This window comes from Stegostoma tigrinum, chromosome 29 (genome assembly GCF_030684315.1).
Source record: "Stegostoma tigrinum isolate sSteTig4 chromosome 29, sSteTig4.hap1, whole genome shotgun sequence".
Classification (NCBI taxonomy): domain Eukaryota; kingdom Metazoa; phylum Chordata; class Chondrichthyes; order Orectolobiformes; family Stegostomatidae; genus Stegostoma; species Stegostoma tigrinum.
Genome location: NC_081382.1, coordinates 20,663,192 through 20,682,020, shown reverse-complemented (window position 1 = coordinate 20,682,020; position 18,829 = coordinate 20,663,192). Strand labels below are relative to the sequence as shown.

The 18,829-nt window shown below is 42.8% G+C and overlaps 1 long non-coding RNA gene across 1 annotated transcript in view; it reads right to left on the bottom strand.

Annotated features, from left to right (window-relative positions):
* Positions 1–12,175, bottom strand: part of LOC125465497 (uncharacterized) — a 62,177-nt gene extending 50,002 nt beyond the window's left edge. Inside the window, exon 1 of the long non-coding RNA XR_007250264.2 lies at positions 12,080–12,175. This is a non-coding gene — a long non-coding RNA (uncharacterized LOC125465497). The remainder of the gene's footprint in view (positions 1–12,079) is intronic.
* Positions 12,176–18,829: the final 6,654 nt, after the last annotated feature.

Genomic DNA, 18,829 nt, shown 5'->3' with positions numbered 1-18,829 from the left:
TAACTTTGTGTTAAAGCATTTTACATGCTATGACTTTCTTGAGGTGTATTGACTGCACCAGAGGCAAACATAAGCCACTCACCTGTCCCCTCACCAAACTGCCGATTTAGAGTGATGATCCTTTGTGTAAAGTGTCGATTACTGTTTTTTTGAAAAATTGCCGAAGTATGCCCAATGTCTTGTGCCTATTTAAGGAGGCAAAAGGGAAGCAATGGTCTAGTGGTATAATAGCTGGACTGTTAATCCAGAGACCCAGGTAATGTCCTGGTGATCTGGATTCAAACCCTGGCATGGCAGGTGGCGAAATTTGAATTCAATAAAAAACAGGAATTAAGAATCTGACCATGAAACCATTGCTGATTGTCGATAAAACCCTCACTAATGTCCTATATGCAGGGAAACTGCCATCCCTACCTGGTCTGGTCTGGTCTGTGACTCCAGGCCCAGAGCAAGGTGGTTGACTCCTAACTGCCCTCCGGGCAATTACAGATGGGCACTAAATGCTGCCTAGGCAGTGGTGCCCTCATCTCATGAATGATAAAGGAAAGAAACATGGTCATGCCCGGGAAACAAATGCATTCCTCTGGTATTGTGTTTTAGGTTGAATGGAGCAGAGATGATTATTGGAGATATTGCTGGATTCTTCTAATTCTGCTTCCGTAAGTCCAAATTCCCCACATATCAATAGAAACACAAAAGTTCCAAAGTGATTGCATTGGCTCAGGAGGTGAGACTGAAAAAGGAAGGTTCTGAAAACCAAAATGTAGCTCCCCACAAGCGACGAGTAGGATTTGAGAAATCTGAAGATGAGTTCTTTGAGAATAAGGCCAAAAATATAAAATTGCGATGAGCACTCTAACGATCTCAACCATCCCTTGCCAGGGCAGTATATATTGAACCCATTTTGTTTGCAGTGTCTATGTATGGAACATCATCACCTGAGCTGGGGTCATTCATTGTGCCCCAAGATTCATGAGGAAACTTGCTAGTCGGGATGGGGGCTTTGGGGGTTGGTGTGGAATAGTGGAAGGTGAATGAACCTTGTGCTAATGTTCTTGATGAATGTCCATTTGTAAATATTGATTCACATACAGGGCTGATGAGATTGAAATGGTTACATTTCAGTCTAAACCAGACTTCTCGCTATAAGCAGCTGTTGAATTGAGCTGCCAAAGTGGGGAAGGTTAGCATCGTTGGCGTCATAATTATGATTAACAACACAAATTTAATCCAGCTGGAAGTACAGACAATTAAAGACATTAACAATACTCAAGGAGCCTACTCGAGTCCAGTGAAATTTAATTATGATGGTGGAAAGATTCCAATATGATTAGTTAAAAAAAAACTGATGGAAACTGATGGAAACTCAACCAGGACTGCAACTAAACACGAGTAAAGATCAGATTGTCACTTGAGTCTAAAATATGTCAAGGCCAAGTCAGACTTCAACTTTTCATGGAGGCATCTTAAAACTAGGCATCATGAATTGAAACTTACCAAGTTCCCCAATTGTAATTGTTGCCAAAGCTAAATACAGAAAGTGGGAGCAGATGGAAAATGCATTAGACTAGTCATTATTTTTAAAGGGTGTAGCTGGCTTTCCAAGCGAACACCGTTAAACAATAAAATCAATCAAGAATTTGTCTTTACCCTTGATCTCACTCATACTTCCTCACTACACATTGCACAGTATAAGGGAACAATACAAAACCTCTGATCAAGTTTTGAACTATAATTAGAATTGAGGAGGAGAGAAGAAGTGGCAGCTTCCTGCATTGTTCCCAAAACACTTCAGCTCAGAATCTGGCTATTATCTGATTCCAAAAGCATTCTATTTACAACCTGGTCAATTGGAGGTCAGACTAGCTCACAGTAATCATTTGTCCAAATTAGAAATCAATGTGGATGGACAGCTTCCTTGTTCTGAGATATCTGTCTATGTTGCTGTGACTCCAAAACTCCAACAGTTTAAATGTTCAGAAAGACCAGGCCACACAAATTAGTATTTGAATTTCAAATGAGATTGTCGATCAATTATATTTTAAGATAATTGTGCTCTCATTTCTGAAAGTACAGAGTTTCTGCTTTTTTAACAGAAGTTCCTCTCTGATTTGCCTGCTCACAAGATCTCACACTGATGCTTGCAACCCGTGAAGGAATAAAGAAGTAGGGACATTCATTAATGATTACATAGTGTTCCACACCATTCATAGTTTTCTAGATATTAAAGCAGTGCATGATCACATAAAGGTTTAGTTGACATTCAGGAATGGAATGAGAAGTGGAAGAAAAGAATTGACATTCAATGGCACTGACATCACCAAAACCCCATCATCAACAAGCCGGGGTCACCATTACCCAGAAACAAAACTTGTTTAGCTGCATAAAGTTGACGGCAGATCAGGTGTTGTGAATGTTGCAATGAGTATTCACTCTCTCTACTATTGGTACAAAGGAAGCAGTGGTGTGTCCACACTACACACTGTAGCAACTTGCCAAAGTCTCTTTGACTGACCTTTCCCAACCTAAGATCTATTGTCTAGAAAAACAAGGACAATGGGCACGTGGAAGCATTATATCCTTTATCCTTTATTGTCACATGTACTGCATTGTCAGAGTACAGTAAAACGTTTTTACAATGTCTGCCTCTTATGGCACCATTTTAGGTACAAATCTTGGATACAAGAGAGGAATAACAAATAATTGCATTGGTTTACAGAGTTTAAAAATAAATTAGAAATAAGGCATCATTGAAGGATTGACATGACAGTCGGATTAAAAAGTTTCAAAAAATGTTACATTGCAGCAGCTCAATGCAGAACCTTTGCAATGGTCTGAGTGCCCATGCCAAACCCCAATCCAACAGCTGTCCCTACTCCAAGCCTCCAGTTCGCTCCAGTCAGGCACTCAGCTGCTCCAAGGTAAGTTCCAGGATTGCTTCCTTTGCACCAGTCTCCGCCCGGGATTCGCTGCCTATGCGCTGCTCCACAGCTCGCTGCCCTCGCTTTTCCAGCACTTGGTGCCTGAGCACTGTTTTGGAACTCACTGCTGGCACGCTGCTCCAGGACATGCTGCCGGCACGCCACACCAGGACACACTGCTCCGGGACTCGCTGCCGGCACTCTGCTTTGGGACTCACTGCCGGAGAGCTGCTCCAGGACTCACTGCTCCGGGGCTCATTGCCAGCGTGCTGCTCCAGGGCTTGCTGCTCCGGGACTCACTGCCGACATGCTGCTCCGGGTCTCCCTCCCCACTCCTGCCACTGCTCCAGGATTTGCCTCCATGGTTAAGGGTTTGGAAAATATGGGAAAAAGAAAAAGAAAGTAAAAGCATAGGCAGAGTAGAGGAGATCCAGCAGGAGCATCTCTGCCACCATCTCACCAGAAACCCCAAGGCATACACTATCCTGTCTTTTAGATATATTGTTGCTTCATTATTGTTCAGTCAAAACTCTCCCTCTTAACAGCGCTGCAAGTGTATCCAAACCACGTGGGCAGCAGCAGTTCAAAAGGTGGCTCACCACCACCTTCTCAATGTCAAATAGGATGGAGCAACAAATGTGGACTTAGCCAGTGATACCCATATCCTATTAATCAATTTTTTAAAAAGGAGCACAACTAGGAAGATGCATTAATTTTTTTCAAAATCCAAACTGCACTTGAAATGCTGGCAAATGGGCCTAGGTTTATTTAGTATAACTGGTTAGTATGGTCAAGTTGGACCGAAAGGGCTGTTTCTTTGTTTCACATCTCTATGACTCTATAACTATGACATTAGGGCGCCAAAATTTATTCAAGCAGAATTGTCTTTTTGTGCTTTTAAAAATTATGGCAAATGAAATATCTCCCAATTACAGTAGTCAATTTCAACATGAGCTACTCAAGTAATCTAATTAGTTTCTTTCAGTGGTTCAAAATTATGAAAAGGTTATCACAAACTCTACTGTATTAACGTTTCTATAAATTCTTGCACAGGAATAATGAGGGTGATGGGCTGCTTTCTTGAACCACTGCAGCCCATGTGCCACAGGTACATCCACAATGCTGTTAAGCAGGGCATTCCAGAATTTCAGCCCAGCTAAAATGTAAGAACAGCGATGTATTACCAAGTCAGGGTAGCGTGGGGCTTGGTGGGGAACTTGCAGGAGGTGATGCTCCCATGTTCCTGCCACCTTTGTTTTTCTAGACAGAAGAGATTGCAGGCTGGGAAGGTGCATTCAGACAAGTATTGATGAGTTGTTGCAATGCATCTTACAGAAGACATACAAAAATGTTTAACTTGTAATATTCCTTCATGCCGGGTTCAACATTCCAATTATGTTTGCTGCTCTGTTATAACAAGTAGAAGTAGAGGCAGACTTTCTTAATAGAAAATCTCCAAGAAACTCAGACTAACTCATCATTACACATTGACAAGTAACAGAAATACCAGCAAAATTCTATTATAAATAGTGAATTGCAGAAATCTTTACTCCAACTTATCAATGGCACAATTTGAAGATGATACTTATATGAACAAATTCATGTTTCAAGCTTCATTTTAAAAGTTCTTAATTAACTCAGGTATGATTTGAAAGTGTAACGTTTTTTGACACAACGATCAACAAAGTCAATGTGATATTTAGAAGGATCAACATTTATTACACAGATGTTTAGGACCGTGGTATTAGACGGGAGGCTGGGAAGGACAGCGGGACAATGTTTCATCATGAATGGAAGCCAATGATTGGACTAGTGATTGTTGGCAAAATGCTCATGCATAAGATAAACCATGTGCCTCTTAAATCCTGACAGATTGGATCCCCAAACTTAGACACACCTCTTACAGCGTTACAACCTTCGCACAGAGAACATGAGTAATAGTCGAAAAGTAATAATTCAGCCAAGCCAGGAACTGACTTCTGTTTCTCACACTGATCCTCAGAGCCGGTTCTTCTCTGTATGCTCCTTTAGGACAAATGGGCTTAAATCGCTAATGCTGGGACTGTGAGTGAAGCGCACACAATATTTAAAACTTTATCAGAGATATTGGGAACTGCAGATGCTGGAGAATCCAAGACAACAAAATGTGGAGCTGGATGAACACGGGCGGCACGGCAACTCAGTGGTTAGCAGTGCAGCCTCACAGCGCCAGGGACCCAGGTTCGTTTCCAGCCTCGGATATCTGTCTGTGTAGAATTTGCACATTCTCCCCATGTCTGCGTGGGTTTCCTCTGGGTGCTCCGCTTTCCTCCCACAGTCCAAAAATGTACAGGCTAGGTGGATTGGCCATGCTAAATTGCCTGTAGTGTTCGGGGGATGGGTCTGGGTGGGATGCTTCAAAGGGCGGTGTGGACCTGTTGGGCTGAAAGGCCTGTTTCCACACTGTAGGTAATCTAATCTAATCTAAACATAGCAGGCCAAGCAGCATTTTAGGACCACAAAAGCTGATGTTTCGGGCCTAGGCCCTTCATCAGAGAGGGGGATGGGGAGAAGGTTCTGAAATAAATAGGGAGAGAGAGGGAGGCAGATCAAAGATGGATAGGTGGAGAGGAGACAGACAAGTTAAAGGGGCAGGGATGGAGCCTGTAGAGCTGAGTGCAGGTGGGGAGGTAGGGAGGGGATAGGTCAGACCGGGGAGGATGGACAGGTCAAGGGGGCGGGATGAGGTTAGTAGGAAGGAATGGGGGTGCGGCTTGAGGTGGGAGGAGGGGATAGCTGAGAGGAAGAGCAGGTTGGGGGTGGGACGAGCTGGGCTGGTTTTGGGATGCGGTGAGGGAAGGGGAGATTTTGAAGCTTGTGAAATCCACATTGATACCATTAGGCTGCAGGGTTCCCAAGCGGAATATGAGTTGCTGTTCCTGCCACCTTCGGGTGGCATCGTTGTGGCAATGCAGGAGGCCCAGGATGGACATGTCATCTAAGGAATGGAAGGGGGAATTGAAATGGTTCACGACTGGGAGGTGAAATTGTTTATTATGAACTGAGCACAGGTGTTCGAAAGAGAAGTTGTTGAGGGTGAGGATGCGTTCAGCTAGGCGGATGATGCTGTCGGTGGAGGGGGTCTGGTCAGGCCTGCGGGACAGGAAAAAGCAAAGGGCCTTTAGGCCATCAGCATGAGGAATACAGTGTATAGGGACTGGACGTCCCTGGTGAAAATGAGGTGTTGGGGGCCAGGGAATTGGAAGCTCTGGAGGAGGTGGAGGGTGTGGGTGGTGTCACGGACGTAGGTGGGGTGTTCCTGAGCCAAGGGGGAGAAAATGGAGTTCAGATAGGTGGAAATGAGTTCGGTGGGGCAGGAGGAGGCGGAGACAATGGGTCGACCAGGGCAGGCAGATTTGTGGATTTTGGGAAGAAGATAGAAGTGGGCGGTGCGGGGTTGGGGAACGATGAGGTTAGAGTCTGTGGGTCGGACATCACCTGAGGTGATGAGGTTGTGGGTGGTTTGGGAGATGATGGTTTGGTGCTCAGGGTTGGGGGTCATGATCCAGGGAGCAGTAGGAGGAGGTGTCGGAGAGTTGGCGTCTGGCCTCAGTAATGTAGAGGTCAGTGTGCCATACTACAACTGCGCCTCCCTTGTCTGCGGGTTTTATGGTGAGGTTGGGATTGGAGCGGAGGGCTGCCCGTTCTGCGGGGGAGAATTTAAACTTTAAATGTGTGAAAGGTACATATTTCAGAGCGTTGAATTTCCAGTGAGCCACATCATTGACACAAGTGCAACTGAGCCATGGTTAATTAGTGTATAAGGCACCTTGCCAAAAAGAGTCTCTAATAATTCGACGAAGAAACGTTACACAATACTTCAGGAGAATTTTTAGTGCCTAGTTCTCTCAGATAGAGTTACTCTATAGAGGTTTGAAACTCAATTCAATGCCCCATGTCACATGACCAGAACACACTTGCATGCCGCAACAGAGACAATAAATCTGTTTTCACATTGGACGGAATTTTTACCTGGCACCGTAGAAACACAGATAATAAAGTGTGAAGCTGGATGAACACAGCAGGCCAAGCAGCATCTCAGGAGCACAAAAGCTGACGTTTCGGGCCGAGACCCTTCATCAGAGAGGGGGATGGGGAGCGGGCTCTGAAATAAATAGGGAGAGAGTGGGAGGTGGACCGAAGATGGAGAGAAAAGAAGATAGGTGGAGAGGAGGGTATAGGTGAGGAGGTAGGGATGGGATAGGTCAGTCCAGGGAAGACGGACAGGTCAAGGAGGTGGGATGAGGTTAGTAGGTAGGAAATGGAGGTGCGGCTTGGGGTGGGAGGAAGGGATGGGTGAGAGGAAGAACACGGTTAGGGAGGCAGAGACAGGCTGGGCTGGTTTTGGGATGCAGTGGGGGGAGGGGAAGAGCTGGGCGGGTTGTGTGGTGCAGTGGGGGGAGGGAACAAACTGGGCTGGCTTTGGGATGCGGTGGGAGAAGGGGAGATTTTGAAGCTGGTGAAGTCCACATTGATACCATATGGCTGCAGGGTTCCTAAGCGGAATATGAGTTGCTGTCCCTGCAACCTTCGGGTGGCATCATTGTGGCACTGCAGGAGGCCCATGATGGACATGTCATCTAAAGAATGGGAGGGGGAGTTGAAATGTTTTGCGACTGGGAGGTGCAGTTGTTTATTGTGAACCGAGAGGAGGTACCTCCCCACCTATACTCTCCTCTCCACCTATCTTCTTTTCTCTCCATCTTCGGTCCGCCTCCCCCTCTCTCCCTATTTATTCCAGAACCCTCACCCCATCCCCCTCTCTGATGATGGTCTCGGCCCGAAACGTCAGCTTTTGTGCTCCTGAGATGCTGCTTGGCCTGCTGTGTTCATCCAGCTTCACACTTTGTTATCTTGGATTCTCCAGCATCTGCAGTTCCCATTATCACCTTAGAAACACAGTCAGGACATCAGGTAAAATATAGATGCACTTGCTTTCCCTCATGATTAAAATCCAAATATTTCACTGTGTGGAGATGTTTAAAAATGGCTGAGATCTGTGATTATCCAGTTATCAAAATATATCAGAAATGGGAGAATTACAGAAATCGCACTGAATGCTTCGAGGATAATTGCTCCCAAAATGATTTACTTGAATCCAAGAATGATGATGGTTGTTTTTACAAAGATTTTCACTAGAAATCAGGTTTACAATGGCCAAATTAATCAAATTCCATTCTTGCCCCAAGAATCATCAGGATAGTTAGGAGATCTCTTCTGTATTAGTTGAGGGTGCTACCCCTTTGAGAGAGCTAGCCATGTGACCTGGAGGGGCTGAGCTTGAGCCCAAGTCTGAGCTGGCTCTGTAAGTGTGAGCATCATCAATGAATTGCTCCTGTTCAGATTTACCATTTCTCTACCTGGTGTATAATTCCTGGTTCCAAAAGGAAGCACAAACATAACAATTTCATTTTGGTCATTTGGTCTATTATCAAGAAATCTGAGAACATATGCCAAACTTTTGTTGAATCAATTAAATTTTCTCGTATTATTTTGTCTACTGTTTTGACATAGGTAATTTTTGAGAATGGATTGCTTTGTCAGGATTGAAAGCGAGCAGCCATGATTGGAAGAATGGGCTGAATCTTACATTCTTTTGTCTAAAGCGTCAGTTTCTTGGAGTTTTTAAGATGGGCTTCTTGCTATGAGGCTGAGCAAAATTTCTCACCATATCTTACCAAAGTTGTGACATTAGCTAAAAGCAAAATATTGTGAAAGCTGAAAACATGAAGTAAAAAGAGAAAATGCTGGGAAGACTCAGCAGGACCAGCAGCATCTGTGAAGAGAGAAAAGCACAGCAGTAACATTTTAAGTCTAATTTGACTCTTCAGACTGAGCCTGATTGACATCTGGTCCCAGTAGGTGAGAACCATCTTGGTCACCATGCCAGCATTTGGTTTGCACTGTGGGGGCCAACTGGGCGAAGGACTAGCCTTCACCATCCTACTGGCAAACCATCTGGTCAAACAAACATGTTTGCCACACAGGCAGCTGCCACATAATGTGGATGTTAGATCAATAGCTTGGTACACCATGACAAGATATTCCCCCTCACTCAGATAGATCCCTAATGAAAAGCAGGCTGTCTCTGTGTCTGCCCTACACAGCACACCATTAGGGCACTACTTATAACCCTTAGGCTCTGGTTGAAGATCAATGTGCAAATAGGCATGGCACAATATGGTAAGGGAAATCAAGGCAAAGCATGGATGCCGTGCGTATGCAGGTGTGTGCTAAGTCAGTGAGTGGTAAGAGAGCTAGCAAGCAGCTTTGACACACAGCCAGCAGCTGGAGCCTGTCCCTGTGCACCTTTCCATGCTATTGCTGGTGTGCCCTGCTGTGCTTCCTAAGTGGCCTCCAAGTGGATCAGAGAGGTCCCATGAGCGGATGGCAATCATCTGATGCCATAGCCCATACTTGAGGGTTGCCTGTGGCTAGTGCCCTTGGATTGTGCCCAGAAGTACTGTTTCATGCTAAGCAACATGGAATCTCTTCAGAGCTGAAGTTGCCAGGTACCCATTCCGCCTTCCATATCAAGAATTCTTGGCACCTAGTTTGGCATGATAGAAGGCTGTTTAATAAAGAGGTGAGATGTGCAATCAGTAAGACTGTTAACAAGCAATGATCTCCTTTATCAGTAACTCACTGCTCCTGAGAGAGAACCTCACACCATCGCTCAGCAGTTTGCATAAAGAATACAGTGAGTTGCTCTCAGGGTTGGTGTTGAGACAGACAGCATCAGTCTTCTCACATAATTCTGCCACAAAGCCCATAATCATCCATATCATTTGAGCTCCTCTTAGATTCCACCCGTTGATCTTTTAGGAATCTGATATCAAAAGTCACTGGAGTCAGGGAAAGTCCCAGATGATTGGAAAATTGCTGTTGTAACCCCCTTGTTTAAGAAAGGATCAAGGCAAAAGATGGAAAATTATAGGCCGATTAGCCTAACCTCGGTAGTTGGTAAAATTCTAGAATCCATTGACAACGATGAGATTTCTAAATTCCTGGAAGTGCAGGGTCAGATTAAAACAAGTCAGCATGGTTTTAGTAAGGGGAGGTCATGCCTGACAAACCTGTTAGAATTCTTTGAAGAGGTAACAAGTATGTTAGACCAGGGAAACCCAGTAGATGTTATCTCTCTAGACTCCCAAAAGGCCTTTGATACAGTGCCACATGGGAGGCTGCTGAGCAAGGTGAGGGCCCATGGTGTTCGAAGTGAGCTACTGGCTTGGATTGAGGATTGGCTGTCTGACAGAAGGCAGAGAGTTGGGATAAAAGGCTCTTTTTTGGAATGGCAACCAGTGACGAGTGGTGTCCCACAGGGCTCAGTGTTGAGGCCACAGCTGTTCACCTTATATATTAATGATCTGGATGAAGGGACTGGGGGCATTCTGGCGAAGTTTGCCGATGATACGAAGATAGGTGGACAGGCAGGTAGTACTGAGGAGGTGGGGAAGCTGCAGAAAGATTTAGACAGTTTAGGAGAGTGGTCCAGGAAATGGCTGATGAAATTCAGTATGAGTAAATGTGAGGTTTTGCACTTTGGAAAAAAGAATACTCGCATGGACTATTTTCTAAATGGTGAGAAAATTCGCAAATCAGAAGTGCAAAGGGATCTGGGAGTGTTGGTCCAGGATTCTCTGAAGGTTAACTTGCAGGTAGAATCTGTAATTAAGAAAGCGAATGTATTGTTGTCGTTTATCTCAAGAGGGTTGGAATATAAAAGCAGCGATGTGCTTCTGAGGCTTTATAAAGCTCTCGTTAGGCCCCATTTAGAATACTGTGTCCAATTTTGGGCCCCACACCTCAGGAAGGACATACTAGCCCTGGAGCGTGTCCAGTGGAGATTCACACGGATGATCCCTGGAATGGTAGGTTTAACATATGATGAACGGCTGAGGATCCTGGGATTGTACTCATTAGGGTTTAGAAGGTTGAGGGGAGATCTAATAGAAACTTACAAGATAATGTATGGTTTAAAAGGGGTGGACGCTAGGAAGTTGTTTCCGTTAGGCAGAGAGACTAGGACCTGTGGGCATAGCCTTAAAATTACAGGGGTTAAATTTAAAACTGAAATGAGATGACATTTCTTCAGCCAGAGAGTGGTGGGCTTGTGCAATTCATTGCCGCAGAGTGCAGTGGAGGCCGGGACATTGGATGCCTTCAAGGCAGAGATCGACAAATTCTTGATCTGAAAAGGAATCAAGGGCTACAGGGAGAGTGCAGGGAAGTGGTGTTGAAATGCCCATCAGCCATGATTTAAATGGCAGTGTGGACTTGATGGGCCGAATGGCCTTACTTCCACTCCTATATCTTATGGTCTTATGGTCAAATCATTTATTTTGTATGCGTCAAGTGAAAAAAAATCAAACAGTTATCACACAATGACACAAGCTAAGATATATGATGAAACATCTCCATAATATGGTCAGACATAAGCACGACTGAAGTGACCATATCCAGATGGCAGTTAGTATGTCTTTTGATCTTGTAAAAACCAAAGGGGACCCTTCACACACAACTCATCACATCGCTCTCATTCCATAATCTATATGTTTTTACAAAAACAAATGTATTGCTGTGAAAGTATAATATTTAAGATCCAACAATGTTTTAAGAGAATAAAGTTAACATACCGATAATATTTTGGTGAGAGGGCCTGTCTGGCTTGACAATGATGAAGGAAGTAAAGGTTGGAAAATCACGAGTCGGAACTCAAAGAGGTGACTTATCCAAATTAATCCCTAATTACCTTGTGAACACTACAAAGAGATCAATTAGACACGACAATGGTTAGCTCTTTCCTAAGCTGTCATCAGGGACGTTCCTGAGCCCAGCACAGAAGACACAGTTGTACAAGTTGCAGAGAATGCACAAGTCAGCAAGAGCTCAGCGTGTTCATAGTAGGAAAAAAATTCAGTAGATTGAATAGCTATATTACTGGAAGAGAAAAACGCCACCAGTTTGAAAGATAGCATACTAACAGAAAAGAGGGAATTCAGAAAAGAAATCTTGCACAAGTTACTCCTTCAAAACTGTGAACAAAACATTAATTCCTTTATCTACTGTAAAATTCATTGCCTATTTATTTGAAATAATTCTCGAGTTTTGCTTACTTCCTCTCTTTTCTCTATCGCTCCAGTCTTGTGCCTCTGTGCGTCCTTTTTTTTGTTTCCCTTTTGTAGATTCCCCTTTTCCTTTCTGACTCCAGCTTGCCACTCACTCACTAGTGTTGAAATCCAGTTGGCCTCACTAACATTTTCCATGGCTCCCACGCAGGATCAGCCAAGACAGAAGAAATGGTACCTAAAAATACCCAGTGGAATCCAAACTGGGAATCTAGGTTTAACCACTGGCATTAAACAAGCAGCCCTGAGGCCAAGAACAGATCTACCAGCATTTCAATTGGCATCATATATAATTTATGACAGACTTGAGAACCATGTCCAAGTAACTCAATTACACACAACATAAGCAAGTTCAATCTGGCAGGAACACAGGCTTCATATCTGCACAAGCTCCACATTGTTAACCCTGGGGGGCCCACTGAGAATGGCAAGGTTATGTTTGATGCTTCTCCTGAGCTTCTCTAACACAATCAAAACATTGCACCTTATGCTGTGGAGTAAAGGTCAACATTTCTATGTTTTTTAAAAAATAATTTCTGGTCAACATTTGTCTTTCTTTTGGTTTAACCTTTAAAAGTCATAATACCCTTGCATTGAGAAAAGCTGTCATCAAAATTTGACTTGCTTTGTCGCAAACACATTCTATTACAGGTAATAAAATTGCTTTCATCTAGTCTTACATCCTACTTCTCATGTTCTGGAGACAATTACTTTGATCTTCTAGAAAGCAAACCTCTTTTACTAGAAATTCATTGGAACACATTCTGAAAATAATGAGCACTCTGTTGGTCGAGAATCAGTTCTGCACCAAGAGATTTGCAACCAAGAAGTTATGGGGAGTGTTAGTATTCTATGCCAACAAAGAGTAGGCTTTATTTTGTAGAAATCCAAGAAATTGGCACATTCAGTTATTTACACAGATAAAAAAGGAAATCACTAAAAATGAATGAGAAAGTACTTCTTTTCCAATTGACAACAAATCATTCTGCAAACACCTTGCATCAGGTTAATCAAAAGCCATTCCATCATCGAACTCAATTGGAAAATCTAGTTCTGGCCAAGTGAAACATAGCAATGACAGTCGGTTAATCTCGAAGTTTCATCAGGGTATTTGCACCTTGGAGAGTTTGATGCTATACGTTCTCCAGTTTGAAAGCCATGAAGTGATGTTAATGCTTTTTCAAGGTAATTATGAGAGATCCAGAATGAAGAATTCTTCATGGGCCAAGCACTTCAGTGGTACAACAGCTGCGTTCCCTCATCCGCACTTTAGAACGACTTGTCGACAAGATCGCATTTGCAACCGAGCTAAAATAGAGGGACAGAGGGAAAATTTAATTGTCTTGCCAATTCCATCGAGCTTTTCTGCAGAAGTAGAGAAATTTTCTAGGAAAATCTTGCACTTATATATTTATGGGTTTGTTGTCAGGGCCAAAACAAATTCTTTCTACAAACATGAATCAGGGCCACAGAATATAAACATTCTGATGCTCAATGGACCTATTTGTATCATTAGCCATGAGATACACTATGGCATTATACTGGCTAACATTCCTTTCAACTTATTTCTGAAGGAATATTTTTCCACCACAGCTATTTAGAAAATGAATTGTTCCTTGCCTTTATCATAATATGTCTCACAAATGGTGAGTCCGAGGTAACATTTCTATCTGAAGGACTTGTTTGTACCAAGATAACTTGAAGCAAAAATAGAAGAATGTAGAAAAATTGGTAGCTTTGTGAAAATTCATTTCAACAAATCTAAAAGATATTAAATCTGCACAATAAACATTAAAATTTTATTTGCACAATGATCTTAAATCACAATAAATAACAATTTATATATGATCTTGCCAACCAATTGCTCCAATTTGACTGACCTTGTGCCCAAACTTTATAATTGTACAATAATGTTATTTTATGACACAATTAAAATAATGCATGGAGATTACTTAGGTTTAAACATTTCAAAAAGTTGTCTTCAATAATCAGAAATTGAGGCTTGACTACTTTTGCTAATAACACTTACATCACTGCTAAACAAGTTTACTAAATCTCAGCTCCACAGTGCCACCAGGAAAATCATTATCGGAGTATGCATTTAAAGTAGTAAACAGTGGCTTAAAGTTACATCAAGAATTTTTGTGCTTGGGGTAGGGGGCAAAGCTGATTTTATTTCGATAGACACACAACTTGCTGCACACTCTTTCTCAGAGATCATCTGAGTTTAGTCGGAATTCATTTGGGTACTTCCTATAATTGGTCAGCAAACTTTATGCAGCTGTAATTTATTCAGCAGCTTTTCAAAAGCTAAGTAACTAACTGATGTACAAACAATAATTCACCTCCTTTTAAGTATTTGCAACGCAAGTAAAGTTTGAATTTCTTCAATTTCTTCAATTATCAAAGTGCTCAGGGCAAAGTTCATGCCTTGAGATTTGATGTTTGTTTTTGAATTCATTGACATTTATTTGAAAAGCAAAAGTTAATGTTATTTACCATAAACTGTAGAAGACGGACTTTTGCTTAAATTACTATTGGTTTTTGTCCACACATTTGAAATTCCTAGAATTGTTTCAAAAAAAGTGTATTAAATCTCCTGCCAGCGGTGATTATTACTTGTGCATCAGTTGATCATCAACATCTTTGAAAATGTACATATTTCTATTCACACAATTCTGTGAAATTCTGGTCTTCCTGCTAGAGAAAGGATGTTGTGAAACTTGAATGGATTCAGGAAAGATTGACAAGGACATTGCCTCAGTGGGAAGGTTTGAGAGGTGAAATAGACAGGGGCTGTTTTCGCTGGAGTGTCGGAGGCTGAGAGTTGATCTTGTAGAGGGTCATGGATAGGGAAAGTAGGCAAGGCCTTTTCCCTAGGGTGGGGGAGTCCAAAACCAGAGGTTATAGGTTTAAGGTGAGAGGGGCAAGATTTAAAAGGGATCTAAGGTAAAACTTTTTCATGCAGAGGGTGGTGCATGCTTGCAATGAGCTGCCAGAGGGAATGATGGAGGCTGGTACCATTACAACATTTAAAAGGCATCTGGATGGGCATGCGAATAGGAAGGGTTTAGAGGAATATGACCAAATGCTGGCAAATGGGACTAGATTAATTTCAGATAGCTGGTCATTATGGCCAAGTTAGACTGTACAGCTCTGTGACTCTAAATCACAGCTTAGACTCTCATCAGAGGAAGAATTTTAATAAATTCCAAGATGCTTTATTCTCAATAATATGTGCACTGGATGACATTGTTCCTCAGACTGAATGAATACCATCACAGCATCATCTTTTTCAAAGTACGATATCAGCTGAAAACTCCTCTAACAAAGTGAGTGAAAAATTTTTTTTAAACATATAGGAAATACAACACAAAAACATTCTAGCCAAAACCCCAATCTAGACAACCTGTCCAGATCAGTTAACATAATGAAGCAGCTTCAATTGGCCCAAATTAGACTTTCCAGCCAAGAGCTCAGGGGCTCTTAATTCCTAATCTTTTTGTTATGTATGATTTGGCCTTGTAGTTTCATTATGAATAGAAATTATGGAGTTTGCAGCCTGCTTTAATATACAGATAGTTCCTGGGTTGAAAAAGGGTTCCATTCCTGTGTCTGTCTGCAAGTTAATTTGTACACAAGTCAGAATGCCGGACAATATAAAGCAGCTGTTCTAACACCGGAAATGTTCATGTGTTGAGCCTTTATAATTACACCCTTGTGTGGAATTGTGTTTGAGAGTCAGACATCCGTCAACTGGAGGACCTCGGTATCTTTTCTACTTCATTTCAGTTTGTGGGTTTCCTGGTCAAATGCTGTAAGAGAACAACAACACAGCATGTCAACCAAATTTTTATCATAACTGACCAGGAGGAAATCTTAGCAGCCACAAACTTCACATTATTAGGTTTGTTTGTCCTTAGGAAAATTCATCCTCCTGACAGACTTTTTTTGGCTCAGCAGCAGCTTAGAGATTCTGTTCTATTTAGACCATCTGTTGTTACTTTTTAAATCTTCAGGATGAAGTAACATCCTAAAAGCAAACACAAAGCAGCTAGCTCCTCATCAGCTTCCTCCAAATACTAAGACCTGCAGCTCAGGAAGGGTCTTACATTTGGATTCACAGCTCCCAACTTCCGTTTCCCCCCCCACAACACCTACTTCCCACCTCTACACTCACCCCTCAACGCCTCAGCCCAACCCCACCCGTCCTCCTACCGTTAATCCCCTCACTGCCCTCCTACCACTACACTCATCCCTCAACCCCATATCACACTCACCGTTCGATCCCCTTTCACCCTTCTACGCTCACCCTTCTCCCGCCCTCACCTCCCTCTCCTCTCGGACCCTCACCTCTCTGCACTCAGCCACAATCACTCCATCAGCGCCCTCCCACCCAGCCTGTCGTCACTCGTCCGACCCTCACCCCCTCTACCATCACCCCCCCCACCCACTGCCAGCTCCCAACACACCTCATCCCTCAGCAGCACCATCCCAATCACCCCAACTCTCACACCCTCAGCCCCTCACCCTCACCCCCCCCCCCCCCCCACCACCCCAGAGGTGTGGGCTGAGAAAACAGAGTTGGAATGCTAGGGGTAGGTGCTGAGTTCTCTGCCACCATTTTAAGCTCCTACACCAGTGAGAACTACCATAGGTGACCCAAGGAGCCAGAAGAATTCTGAGTTCAAATAGATTGTGTTGACTTTATGGTAAGATTTTTACATTTAAATGGCCTATACAAAGAGGCAGACAGCAACCATACACAGGATGGCTTCTGAGCCCACTGGCAATTGAAAATCCAGCCTTGGGATTCTCTATGATGTTGTAACTGCTGGGCTTAAGGATTTATTTCAGTTTCTAGCTTTCACTGGAATTTAGAGAATGGTTTAACTGGTAAAGTGAGATTGAAAGGTATGGTTCCCTTACATCTGCTATTTGCTTGGGAAGAGTCAGCAATAGAATTAAAACATTTAAGAAGGAATATAAAACCTGTAGCACAGAATACCTTCCTCTAATCCAAACAATTTTGTTATTTATACCAGATTTAGAATGATTAAATATCTTCCTTTCACTGCAAACTGAAAATGACTCAATAACTCCTGCCTGCAGAATTTCACATCTATCAGCCACCTCTTTATAAATTGAAAAATTAGTGTTTTAGCAGAATTAATAAATCTGAAAAAAAATTCCTGCACACGAAAGGTGCTGATTTTTAAAATTCTTCCACAGAAAACTAAGTCGAGTGAGGCACCGTTCAGGCTTTCTGGAGACATGGTGTAAGTAATTATTATTGATTTATTTAGTTGCAAGTAAGGTAGATCCCAATATGAAAGCAGCATTTTGCAAGACTGAACACGAGTAGCAGGAGAAATGTCAAGAACAGCATGCTTGTGAGGAACAGATGAGTTTGGACCTGTGTAAACAAGATTTTCAGTCAATGAAAACATGTCCACTTCCAGACGTTATATTCAGGCCCCTAGTTTCCAAAGCTCCCCATCACCAGGTTTTGTGTGTAGATCTGTGTGACCGTTAACATCAGGTGTTCCTTGATTTTAGGATGATGTCTACATGGGGTTATCAGTAGCTTCCTTTTCTTTCCTTCTCTGCCTCGTCATTAAGACATTATGATTCGAAGGGTGGTGCAGACTTCATGGGTACGTTGTTGCTATTTTGATTGAATGGTACCGACCTCGGCCCAGGTCATCAGTGTCAATGCTGCCACACTTCAGTAAGAGCTTCAGAAATGGTGTTAACACTTTGCATCAATGATGAGCCTTCGGAGGAAGTGTCTAAAAACCCTGTTCCCTCCACAAATGCTGCAGGATCGGTTGAACATTTCCAAGCAATTTGTACTTTTAATCCAACTGCAGATTCTTGTGAAGAAAACTAAATGAGGCTGTTGACTTGTTCGCTGAGCTGGCTTATTTTTGTTCAGATGTTTTGTCACTGTGCTGGGTGACATCATCAGTGAACCCTCTAATGAAGTGATATCGTTCTACTCCGCTTGGAATTTATGCAGAATAAAACCGGAAATGACAGCACTCACCATGACAGACCAGACAGTATAAATTACAAGCAGAGTAGAACAACATCGCTTCATCAGAGGCTCCACTGATGATGTCACCTGGCACGATGACGAAACATCTGAGCAAGAACAAGCCAGCTCATCAAGCAAGAAAACAACCTCATCCACAACCCGAGCTACAGATCTTTGCCAAAACTTTAAAGAAAACTTAATATTAAAACATAACTTTGCACCCTCTCACACAGGATGCCACATATACACATTGTGTTGGTATGGGACCAAATAAGCAAGGAGGTTTAAAAGTTTGCTCGTGTATGTTACCACCAAAGTGTAAGCTGGCTTAAGGATCAATGCTGGTATGAATATTAATGCTAAACAGCAGCACAGATTGTAGATTGCTGAGAACATTGTTGCATGTTCTGACAGGTCAGTGGATAATTTACAGAATATCCTCCTCAAGTGACATACTTGAGCTGCACAGGCGCAGTCAGTTAACGCTCGCATGAGTTCCATTCCTTGTCATTAATTACAGAGCTGTGAAGCACAATGATTCTGAGAGCATTGCAGCTACATTCACAACCTCAGCACTAATAGATAAACATTAGAGTTACCATCAATTCATGGGCTTTCTGCAATCCATAAATTGACTGCACCTGGTCATTTCCCAGTGGTCTCCCAACCAGCAGAGCACTTAGTGCAGAGCACATGGG